This window comes from Electrona antarctica, assembly GCF_951216825.1.
Source record: "Electrona antarctica genome assembly, chromosome: 4".
Lineage (NCBI taxonomy): Eukaryota > Metazoa > Chordata > Actinopteri > Myctophiformes > Myctophidae > Electrona > Electrona antarctica.
The window spans coordinates 14,095,572-14,107,753 of record NC_136809.1 but is presented as its reverse complement, the minus strand read 5'-3'; the positions used below and the strand labels follow the sequence as shown (position 1 = coordinate 14,107,753).

General features: G+C 43.9%; 1 protein-coding gene across 1 annotated transcript in view; it reads left to right on the top strand.

The window, feature by feature from the left end:
* The first annotated feature begins 10,277 nt into the window (after positions 1 to 10,277).
* Positions 10,278 to 12,182, top strand: part of add3a (adducin 3 (gamma) a) — a 112,073-nt gene continuing 110,168 nt past the window's right edge. The window contains exon 1 of the mRNA XM_079500083.1: positions 10,278 to 10,332. The gene's annotated coding sequence lies outside the window, so the exon portion shown is untranslated. The remainder of the gene's footprint in view (positions 10,333 to 12,182) is intronic.

Here is a 12,182-nt window from a genome sequence, read left to right as displayed (position 1 = left end):
TGTATGCCCACAAGCAACACGACTACCGCTGTGATTGGTCTGGAACAATCTACGGTGAAGATTGAAATAATGACTGCTGCAGGCGCTAACGCAATCCACATATTTAGCAAAACAGCCCCCAAAGACAGCTGCGCCAACGCGGCAACTTGTGAAATTCAAGTCCTCACGTGACGTGACTAGCACAAACAGACTGATTCATAGGATCAGGTCCAGGCTAGTCCTTAGTATATGCTTTACCCTTATGAACTGGTGCCAGCCCACAGTCCTTCCGCTTTATACAGCTATGTGGGTGATCTGCTAAGATAGACTTTATAGACCATGGCTGTCTGCCAGAGTGGAGTGTAGATCCACCCCCAGGAAAGAGGCAGAGACAGCCATCTTTGACCGCCAAATTTTGAAAGAACTACATGTGTAACATGGCAAGACTCGTCTTGTCTTCCAGCTTTGTGTGTCTGTGTGTACCCCGTAGCGATGATTTGATTGGCTGAGGGCTTATACAGTGAGGACGCCAAAAGTGATTGGCCGGAATGTGGTGATCTATGATGATAAGACCGCCCCTCACTTCACACAAGTGTGATTTTTATTTTATAAAATGGTCAAAATGTTATCTGATCTACAAGCTCACACATTGAGCTTAAAGATTTTTTTTTTGTTATTTGGGAACGAGGTATTTTGTCCATATCACCCAGATCCATTGTGTAATGAATGTGATCTAACATCTCAGATGATAATCTCAAGTGCAAATGTATATGAGGCAAATTTCAAGATATTAGAAGATTAAGTCAATGGACAGAAGTTTGGTAACACACTATATGTGTTGTACCACCAGCTTTAATTCTATGCCTTCCTCTTGGAAATTTTGGGAAAACGCTCAAAGGAAACTGCCCTGTCTTTAGAACCATCCGGTTGGTGGTGTTTCTTCAAACAAACAAAGACTCTTCTTGTATAAGATGGCTAAATGGATTATCATGAACTTGGGCTTTGGGTTCAGGGGGCGTCTTCTGTGTGTGAATATGTGTACCGTGTGTGTGTGTGTGTGTGTGTGTGTGTGTGTGTGTGTGTGTGTGTGTGTGTGTGTGTGTGTGTGTGTGTGTGTTGCAGATTCAGGGGCTTTTTGTAGGTGTGGCGGCTGGGTGGGATTCCCCTCCTAAGCTGACCCTGCCTTGCATTGGAAGCCTTTTTAGTACGCCATGCTCTGGTTGAACGAAGGTAGATTAGAGATGAAGGGACATGGAAAGAGAGGATTCATTTATTTGTACAGTAATAGAGGAAGGAGATGCAAGGGTGGATGGAAGGAGACAGACATGAACCCTGGGGTCCCTATTCTGGGAATGTCGTAATAGGCGAGTGTTCTGTGAAAATAGCTCAACTATTTTCGGAGTGATAAAAGGATGAAACCAAGTGTAGACCCCTGGGGTACCCTGGTCAATGTCATATATAGGGATTCAATTGTTTAAAAAAATTGAGACAGTAGCCTTGTGGTTATAGTGTCCGCCCTGAAACTGGGAGGTCGGGGTTCAATCCCCGGCCGGGTCATACCAAATACTGTAAAAATGGGACCCAATGCCTCCCTGCTTGGCACTCAGCATCAAAGGGTTGGATTGGGGGTCAAATCTACTAATCAAATGATTCCGAACGCGGCACGGCTGCAGCTCACCGCTCCTTGGCTGCGGCTCACTGCTCCAAGAGATGGGTCAAATGCGGAGAACAAATTTCACTGCGGTAACGTGTGTGACAAATCGTATGACTTTGACTTTGTATGGGTAAAATGTGTATGGGTGGGGTTGGATCGAGTAAGATGGACAGGTTGATTGATGAGAGCAAGTGAATCAAAATCGTCTGCTGTATATTCCACAATTGTTATTCCTGACCATGAAGCTGTAGGGTACCAACGTTGTATCTTGTCTTATTACCTTAACTTAGTTTACCTCTGTCCTGCTTTCAGTGTGACACCAAGAACATATTTTGACTTCCAAATCATTATCTGACATGGTTTGAAAATTATTTTATTAGTAGTGGGCAAGTGGACTAATCAACTTAAAATATAAATAATAATATAATAATACTAATACTAGTGCCTGCATGCAGCACTCTAGATTTAAGAGCAGCTGTCTTTGTGACCCAGTGCCTGTCTCCACTCCCTGCCTGCAATGCTATTCTAGCCATCCAGATTACACTGGTGTGCCCTCTCTCTCCCCTCACCCAGGGTATATGCATCCGTTCAGCATGCACTGCACTCACTGCATTTCTTAGAGGCTGCAAGAGTCTGTGACCCGTTTAGAATGCTAGACAATGAATCTCCATTCACATCTTTTATCAAAACACATTTTAAGTAGTGACCTAATACCTTCAATTTTAAAACTTTGACTTTGTCTTTGGACCAGTATACTTTAACCCATTCTGGACGGGAACCCGTTTTGGTGTTTTAACTAAGCATAGCTAAAGTATAACTTATGTTATGTTATACTTTAGCTATTGAAAAATAGCAGATCTACAAGCTCATAGCGCGCCACCGAGTGGCGCGCTACGAGCTTGTAGGTCTGCTATTTTTTTTAAATCGTGAAAATGTGGCACACGAATATAATATTCTTTCAGAAGACTTTTTATTTATTTCGACGTCAGGCCTAAATGGGCTGGTCTACATCAACCTTCTCAACCCTTTTAATTTGAAATACCCCCAGTTTGATTATGCGTCCCATACGTGTCCATTTGGGTTCTTCCTAGTAACTATCAGTAACTTAGCTGGGACCCCCTCCCCAATGACCCCTGGGGTCCCTGCACCCCATGTTGAGAACCATTGGTCTACATGCATCATTAATTTAATGTCCAGGAGAGTGTTTGCAAATTGCAAGTAATATCCTTTTATTTCAAGATCGTAAAGCACATCTTAACTTGCCTTAATAACCTTGAAATAAATTAGCCTAGACTTAATGATTGATGATGATTGATCAACCCAATGTAGATCAGACTTTAGCTTCATCAAATGTTGAATTACTTAAAACATGGGGGCACTTATTAGTCTACATCAGTAGTTTTCAAACAGTGGTCCAGGGAGTTAAATCTGCATTACTTAGTTAATTTACAAGAAGTCTACACATTTCGAGAGAATGTAGAATATTGTTATTTTGATTGTTTGTTTGCCTGTTATCTCTCCTATGGTACCACATCAATACAGCATGGAATTGTCATCAAATGGTGGTCTGTGGTTCAAATGCAGAATAAACTAGATAAAGTGCCCCTCGGGGCACAGGTCTCCACCAGGGCAGGTCAGGTTGTGGCCTCCTGGTGGTGCTGTGCTATAATAGGCCAATGTGAAAAGGGTGATATTTCTTCTTACGCCTTGGATGATTTGAGGCATTTTGTTCCAAAAATGTGTTTTGCAAAAATCCACCTGTTGGTGGCGCTATAACAGGCCAATGTGAAAAGGGTGGGATATATTCCTCAGCCTAGCAGGAAAGTCTGTGAAAGATTTCACGTAAATTGCACGCTCCGTTCAGGATTTGAGGCTTTTTGTTCAAAACGGGCCAATCCTGCAAACTTTGAAAGCCAATGTTAGCCAATTAGGATGGAATCTGAAATATCGGACAGATCTGTCTTGAACACATGACTATAGAGATAGTGTGTAACGATTTGCGGAATATTTGGACAGAATCTGGATTAATATAAAAAAAGTGTTTTTCAAAAGTCGGCCTCCTGGTGGCGCTATAACAGGCCGTTCTGGAAAATCTGGGGCAGAGGTTCATCATTGGCATCCAGGGAGTGTGTGTGCAAAATTTGGCATCGACCGGATCGACCGCTTAGTAGTGATCAAAGAGACCGATAGCCGATATTAAAAAACGATATTAAATTAAAAATAATATTTTTTCCATTTCATTTCAATTTACAGTAACACAAAACAGCGTTCTTTAAATGCATTTAAAGGGTAAGACCACTTTTGTAGAGGTTTGGGTTGTGTAGTTACCTTGCCATGATGTAACTCCAAATGTGGACAAGAAATCAAAAATAATTTCTCCAGTGATTAGAAATTGATAATTCAAAATATGCTCCTCATTGACTTACATTGTACGCTGAAACAGCTCTCAAAGTCACTCTTTTAGTACGTAAACAAACACAAACAAAGTTGTTTCAGACAATATAGAGCAACACCAAAACTCATGTGGTTTTATTTCTTCATAAAAATGGTAACTTCCTGTTGATTTTACTATATGAAGATCTGGATCCGGATCTATGGATCCAGTCCGGGTTTTCTTCTGAATAAAAATGGACAAATCAACAGGAAGTTAACATTTTTATGAAAAAAGAAAACCACATGAGATTTGGTGTTGCTCTATATTGTCTGAAACAACTTTGTTTGTGTTTGTTTACGTACTAAAAGAGTGACTTTGAGAGCTGTTTCAGCGTACAATGTAAGTCAATGAGGAGCATATTTTGAATTATCAATTTCTAATCACTGGAGAAATTATTTTTGATTTCTTGTCCACATTTGGAGTTGCATCATGGCAAGGTAACTACACAACCCAAACCTCTACAAAAGTGGTCTTACCCTTTAAGAACATTTATCGACTCGGGGAGGGGAAACATACTGTATGCCTAATTTATGCCTCGTTACATAGAGAGGAAAACATCGGTCAATCGGTCTATCCCTACTTGATATGAAAAGGGTGGTGAAACCCACTGGTCTACATCACTGCCTGTATGATGAAACCCACTGGTCTACATCACTGCCTGTATGATGGATGAGGTTGGTATGAAAAGGGTGGTGAAACCCACTGGTCTGCATCACTGCCTGTATGATGGATGAGGTTGGTATGAAAAGGGTGGTGAAACCCACTGGTCTGCATCACTGCCTGTATGATGGAGGAGGTTGATATGAAAAGGGTGGTGAAACCCACTGGTCTACATCACTGCCTGTATGATGGATGAGGTTGATATGAAAAGGGTGGTGAAACCCACTGGTCTGCATCACTGCCTGTATGATGGATGAGGTTGGTATGAAAAGGGTGGTGAAACCCACTGGTCTGCATCACTGCCTGTATGATGGATGAGGTTGATATGAAAAGGGTGGTGAAACCCACTACTCTACATCCCTGCCTGTATGATGGAGGAGGTTGGTATGAAAAGGGTGGTGAAACCCACTGGACTACATCCCTGCCTGTATGATGGATGAGGTTGATATGAAAAGGGTGGTGAAAACCACTGGTCTGCATCCCTGCCTGTATGATGGATGAGGTTGCGTGATGGTGGACGGACGGCTGCAGACAGACTATCTGAGGGATTAGGGACCTTTTAGAGTGGACTGCAGCACAGGCAGAATCACACCATCGCAAAACTGCTGCTATCAGGGGGAAATAATCTACCTTTTATCATGACCCCATTTGCTTTTCTGGCGAGTGGGCCATAGGCTGCAGCACAGGGACAAACTACTTACAGTTGAACCTAAACATTTAATTGAGAGTGAGCTCACGCAGCCCTCCAAAACACTTCATTCTGCTTCTGAGTCGAGCCACTGTATATTTGAATCAATGTTCAAATACAAGTACAACAACTATGGATGCCATTATTTGTAGTTATTTTGCATTGATGGATCACGGCAAGATTCTGCATTAATTGAGGATTATTGTTTGTACATAGTACTGTTACTACTGTAGTACATTTATTTATCCCCATGGGGAAATTAAGGTGTTATAGCAGCACCGCAATAGGTACGGAACACAGGACAGATGCTAATAAAAGCTAAAGTGCCAGAGTAAGCAGAGTCATTATTCCAATGACAGAACAGAATGCATGGGGACATGTATAGCTTAAGGGCTACCAGGACAAACGTACTGACCGAGTTGTTCAGTCTTGTGCAGAGGCACGATGGATGAGTCTGTGGCTGAAGAAGACGCCCCTCCACCACACTAGCTCATCAAGGCAGTGGCTTCCAACCAGTGGCCCAGGGACCACCAGTGGTCCTTGAGGGGGTTCCAGGTGGTCCCCAGATAATTGATAGAGAGTTGGTAACCAAATGGACCCTTTTACTCTTGAGAGCGTAAAATGAAACCAAATGGACCATTTGGTTTCAACATCTGCATTACTTAATAGAAGTCTACACAATTAGAGAATGTAGAGGAATTGTTATTGTCTCTCCTATGGTACCAACATCAATACAGCATGGAAACAAAATATTCTTTAGTTTTGGGTCTGAGAGGCTAAATCTCATCAAATGGTGGTCCGTGGCTCAAATGTGGAATAAATAATGGACCTTGATATGAAAAAGGTTGAAAACCCATGATATAAGGGGTGAGGGGTTCATCCGAGTAGAGTTCATCTTCATCCTCCTCTACAACCACCTCCAGATTATCCAGTTAAACTAACCACAGAGATAGTCTTCCTCACCAGCTTGCTCAGCTTGTGTTGTTCATGTTACTGTAGAGGCCCTCCCTCTAGTTTTTGTTCATGTATACTCCAGGAACTTGTGGGGGACGGGGTCCACCATCTCCACCTCCTCCCCTTGGATGGTGATGGGAGCTGGAGGCCTCTTCTTGCTCCAGACCACCATCTATAAATTGAGCTGGTAGGTGGTAGTTTCCCCTCCATTCTACAGAGCTCTCCCCCAGGGTTGTACCCCTCCATGTTGTCTTCAGTAAATGCAGTTGACAATGATTTAACTTAACCAGTTGTCACTCTTGCAGAGACTGTTGTCTGCTGATGTTTCCTGCTCAGTGAACACGCTCCTGACAGGCTTGTCCTTGGGTCTGCCTTTTGTGTCGCAGAGAATGACATCCGATACACAAACTGGGCTGGTTACTAAGGAACATACTGTACTTTGACCCCTTTTATTGAAGCTTCATTTTGACTCTGCTCACCATCGGCTGTCTTGATCTCTTTCATTCCTCCCACTCTATCTCCATTTCCCTCTTCCCCTTTCTCTCCCTATTCTATGCATTCCTCTCTTCATCTTCTAATTATCCTCATTAGAACTAACAGGACAAATCCTGAGATTATGTAACACTTCAACAGTCAGCAGAAAAAGGCCAGTGGCATGGCGAATGTACGTGATGTCCACCAACCGCTTCACATCTGTGGAGGCTGTGTCTCCTCCATCCGTGACCCAGGGTGGCGGTGCTGTCACAGCGTATCTCTGTGCCCCCCTGAACAAATCCAATTAATGGTGTGTGTGTGTGTGTGTGTACGCGCGCAGAGAAGCGGAGCGAATTAACATCAGCCCCGTCTTTCTGTTTTTAATGAAGCAGTGTGCCTTATTGCCAGTCTTGAATTCCAAGCTCAAAAGTTGACGACCTGGAAGTGCTCCCTGTTTGACAGATTACCCCCCCCCCCCCCCCCCCCCCCCCCTCAGTCACACACACACACAGGGACACCCCTTATGAAGTGGGATTTTTCAGCAATAGCCAAATTGGTTTTGGACTTTAAGATGAATTGGGCTGTGGGCTTATATAATTGGTGTAATAATGTCGCCGATCTAAGGCATCAGTCTCGAGTCGGAACACAGACAACACACTGTCAGCAGGACATGTTATGTAAGTGTGCTGGTCTGTCTCCTTTGTTGTCTGCCTGCAGTATAGTTCACTCAGGGCAAATGAAGCCGAAGCCACATCATGCAAATGCGATATGTTCCAATGTCTCTCTCTGTACGAGTCATGATCAGCATGTCACTGTAGATCAGGGGTGCCCACACATTTATGACGTGAGATCTACTTTCAAAATGACGAGCTCAACAACATCTATGAGAAAATAATTGTACCATTGCTGAAAATAGTTTAAATATATAATGTACCTGGGGGGGCTCTGGAATAGGGAGGGGGAAATTATGACAGGCAGTTTCTGCTGTCAAAATATGACCCCCCAGTATTTAACTTAAACGCCCAATGCATTCTCAATGGCAATAGCACAAACTTTGGCATGCTACTACTACTAGTACTACATACTTACACCTAGAAACCCCATTCAAACCTATTTAGGTTCATCTTACGGTTTGCCTGAAAATAAATCTTTGAAATGTTTCATAGTTTTACTAGTCCTACAGTGTAGAAGATCAATGCTAACTTGCTAAGTTCTTGAACTTGACTGACTCCACTGCAGACTGTGCATTTTCAGAATTCAGATACAATTTGTACATGTGGTCATATAGAATATGACGGCGCATGCATGCAGGGTTCTTCCTTGCTCAGAAGAATTGGCCGTTGGGGAGGTTGACTTGACAGTGACATGATCTGTACACGCCGGAAGACGACTGTGTGCAAGAATAAAGGCTGTTGTTACCTGACTGAAATCTATGAATTTTCCTGTCATTTATGATTGTTAGATTAACAAAGATGACTATTTTATGCTTGATGAAACCCCATTGAACAAAATGGTTTACATTGTTTTTTATTAGAATCTTGGTATGGAGAGAGAGGGGGGGAACCCCTCCCGCATGTTGCAAATAGTCCTGTAGGCTCCACTAAATGGCATGCTATATGTTAAAATACATCTGAGGCAGCCGTGCAATGGAATGGCACGGCTCTTTGAAATTCCATATTTCCCAATTATCATTACGTTGGAATGTGGGCGTTAGCACCGTTAGTCATAACACACGTGACGTGCTTGCCTGCCCGTAGCCCTCATGTACAGTCCGTTATGGGCCGTCTTCCATACTGTGTTGACACAGTTGGTGTTTGTGCAGATGACAGAGATGGCTATCAAGGGCAGGTCAAGTCCCTCAGGCTGCCTACAGGCCTGCTGTACAATCTGAGACCCGGCCCACTCCCATAGAGGAGAACACACACGTAGAGAAACCTCCATGCATACACGTGAGCAGTATAGCACTCACACACACACCTCTGGGGCTCATATACACAGTACAATCCTCAGCTTCAGCTTAAAGGACCACTTCACCACTTTTCAACCTATCTTCATATAATAGGTCCTCACTAATAATCATGATAAAATGGCACGATTTTTTTCTACTCAGTCTGTGTCTCATAGGAGGGCTGTGGGCAGTTTAGAAACCGTCTTCCAGTGACATCATCATTAGGCAGATTTTTTTTTAAACAATTTTTTTTTACAAAAATGTTTAGATTTTCATTATCGTGAGAACGATGGCTTCCATTTTCGCATTGCAACTTTTCAGTACTAGAAAGCCTGCAGTTTCTATTAGCTTGGATTCCCCATCGATGATGTCACTGGAAGACGGTTTCTGAACTGCCCACAGCCCTCCTATGAGACACAGACCGAGTAGAAAAACATTGCGCCATTTTTTCATGATTGTTAGTGAGGACCTATTATATGAAGATAGGTTGAAAAGTGGTGAAGTGGTCCTTTAATGTAACTCTGAGAGGGTACCAATATAACCCAATGGGCCAGAGGATCATTTGGTTACATTATGTACCCTCTCAGAGTTACAAATGGATACAGTAACCCTTGGAGAGAGAGAATGAATTAAGACCATTTCCAACAGAATCTCCTCCTGGAAATAATGTGTGGGTTTCATAAGACCAATGTTGATACATCTCCATCAGCTAGTTGATTAGGTACAGTTGGGTGCCACCGATATTGTCCCTTATCATTTGACCCATTTAGGCCTGACCTCAAAATTAAAAAAAATCCTTCTAAATCCTCCAGTTTTCTGAAATAAATATTTTCACGATTTTTAAAAAATAGCAGACCTACAAGCTCGTAGCGCGCCACTCGGTGGCGCGCTATGAGCTTGTAGATCTGCTATTTTTCAATAGCTAAATTATAACATAATGTTTAAAACACCAAAAGGGGTTTTGCGCAGATCACGCAAACCTCAGCAAAAAGAAAAGGACAATATCGATGGCCTCCAACTGTACTTAGGGTAAAAGGGAAATGTTTTTTCTCCCTCACTTTTCACATAATTAAAGTCCTAGAACAAAATGGCAAGTCAAATGCAAGCATCACACTTTGACACGGTAGTATCATTCTAGTTCTTTACATTTTGATTAGTCTGTGTTGCACACAAACTATATTTTCAAAGCAAATGAAAAGGTTTCACGCTGCCCTTTGGCGAGACTACAGGGAGAAGACTCCCCTTTCATTTTGCATCTTCTTCATGCCTAATTTGTGTTTTTCGTCTGCGCGAAAGAGATATTTAAACCAAACATACAGTATGTCTGCATCTAATTGTTACACTGTCTGTTTTCAAAGTGCTGAGCCTCAGACAGAAAATATAATGTGGCCCAGCGTTTTATTGGATTGCAGTATCCGCCCCACAGAGCATGCCATGGAAGACCAGGACGCAGAGAGTAATCGTGTGTTTATTTTGTTTTCATCCTAGCTGCTGAGACGGCATTAACTGTAGGACCGGATCAGGCATCCATCCCCTGAGAGGTAAGGATTACAACATCAACAAACTACATTTTAGCGACTTAAAACTAGTAAAACACCTGTTGATTGGGTCGACACGTCAACTGACCTGAGTGTTATTTTACACCATTAACAGTTCTAGTGCCGCTAATTGTTTGATACAGTGTTCCGCCGCTGCATAATTGGATATTTGTTTAAAAGGCGGGTTCCGCGGGGTATGGCGTCAAAGTGTTAACATTCATACTCATTTTCAGCGAGGGAAGCACTAGAGTCAGTAGTATGTCAAATGTAGCCTCTAAGCTTTGAGGTGGAGTGGAGAGTTCCCGTTAGTCTCTCTGCGCCTCCGTACTCCTTTCAAGGACAACTTAAGTAAAATAAATGAGGAGTATGACTGACCGCTTTTTGGAAAACCTTGAACAAATGACATGGATTTAGTCGGCGGTAACCTAATGGCTCTGTCCTGGCCAGACGTTTTACTGGTCTGGAAGTAATTCCGTAGGGGAAACGGTGACAGGCTTGTGCTGCTCGTCTCTTTTTTTCCCCCCTCTCCGTTGTGGTCGGGAGAAGTGACCAAGGATCGTTCACATTCATCATGCGATGACTTACTGTCCTCGGCTTATTAAGAACACACAGCATGATGGATGAAAGTACAGTACAATTCTCAGTTTTCATTTCACTCTGGGAGTGTCAAAATTAACCCTAAAGGGTCGGGTCTTCACTTGAACTCCCAAAGCTAGAGGGGCAACCATAGCTGTGTCACTGGTATGAGCATCCATCTGCTGGCTGAAGCGGTGAAAGCAACGTCCCCTGCCCCAGGCACCAGAAACTAAACCCTCACTTTCCCTTAATGTCATTCAGCATAGTTTTCTGTTGCCGTGCCGCCGCTCCTGATTCAAAGGAAGGTATGCAGGGTCAAGTGTCACTGCATGTCAAGGAATGACGGTGGCACTGCCTGCTGTTAACCTGACTCCGCCAGATGGGGCAGCAGAGAGTACACTGGGTTCCCCCCTCCTGCTCCTATCTGGGAACTCTCAGGCAGACTTGATGCCCGGCCACAAAACGGCCTGGCCAATCAGCAGCAGCTAGAGGCGGGATAGCTGCTGCTGATTGGGAGCAGGAGGGGGGAACCCAGTGTACTCTCTGCTGCCCCATCTGGCGGAGTCAGGTTAGCCTGCTGTGGCTTCAACAGCAGAACCTTTAGCTGGCCTAACTCTGCCTGCTGTGGCTTCAACAGCAGAACCTTTAGCTGGCCTAACTCTGCCTGCTGTGGCTTCAACAGCAGAACCTTTAGCTGGCCTAACTCTGCCTGCTGTGGCTTCAACAGCAGAACCTTTAGCTGGCCTAACTCTGCCTGCTGTGGCTTCAACAGCAGAACCTTTAGCTGGCCTAACTGCCTGCTGTGGCTTCAACAGCAGAACCTTTAGCTGGCCTAACTCTGCCTGCTGTGGCTTCAACAGCAGAACCTTTAGCTGGCCTAACTCTGCCTGCTGTGGCTTCAACAGCAGAACCTTTAGCTGGCCTAACTCTGCCTGCTGTGGCTTCAACAGCAGAACCTTTAGCTGGCCTAACTCTGCCTGCCGTGGCTTCAACAGCAGAACCTTTAGCTGGCCTAACTCTGCCTGCTGTGGCTTCAACAGCAGAACCTTTAGCTGGCCTAACTCTGCCTGCTGTGGCTTCAACAGCAGAACCTTTAGCTGGCCTAACTCTGCCTGCTGTGGCTTCAACAGCAGAACCTTTAGCTGGCCTAACTCTGCCTGCTGTGGCTTCAACAGCAGAACCTTTAGCTGGCCTAACTCTGCCTGCTGTGGCTTCAACAGCAGAACCTTTAGCTGGCCTAACTCTGCCTGCTGTGGCTTCAACAGCAGAACCTTTAG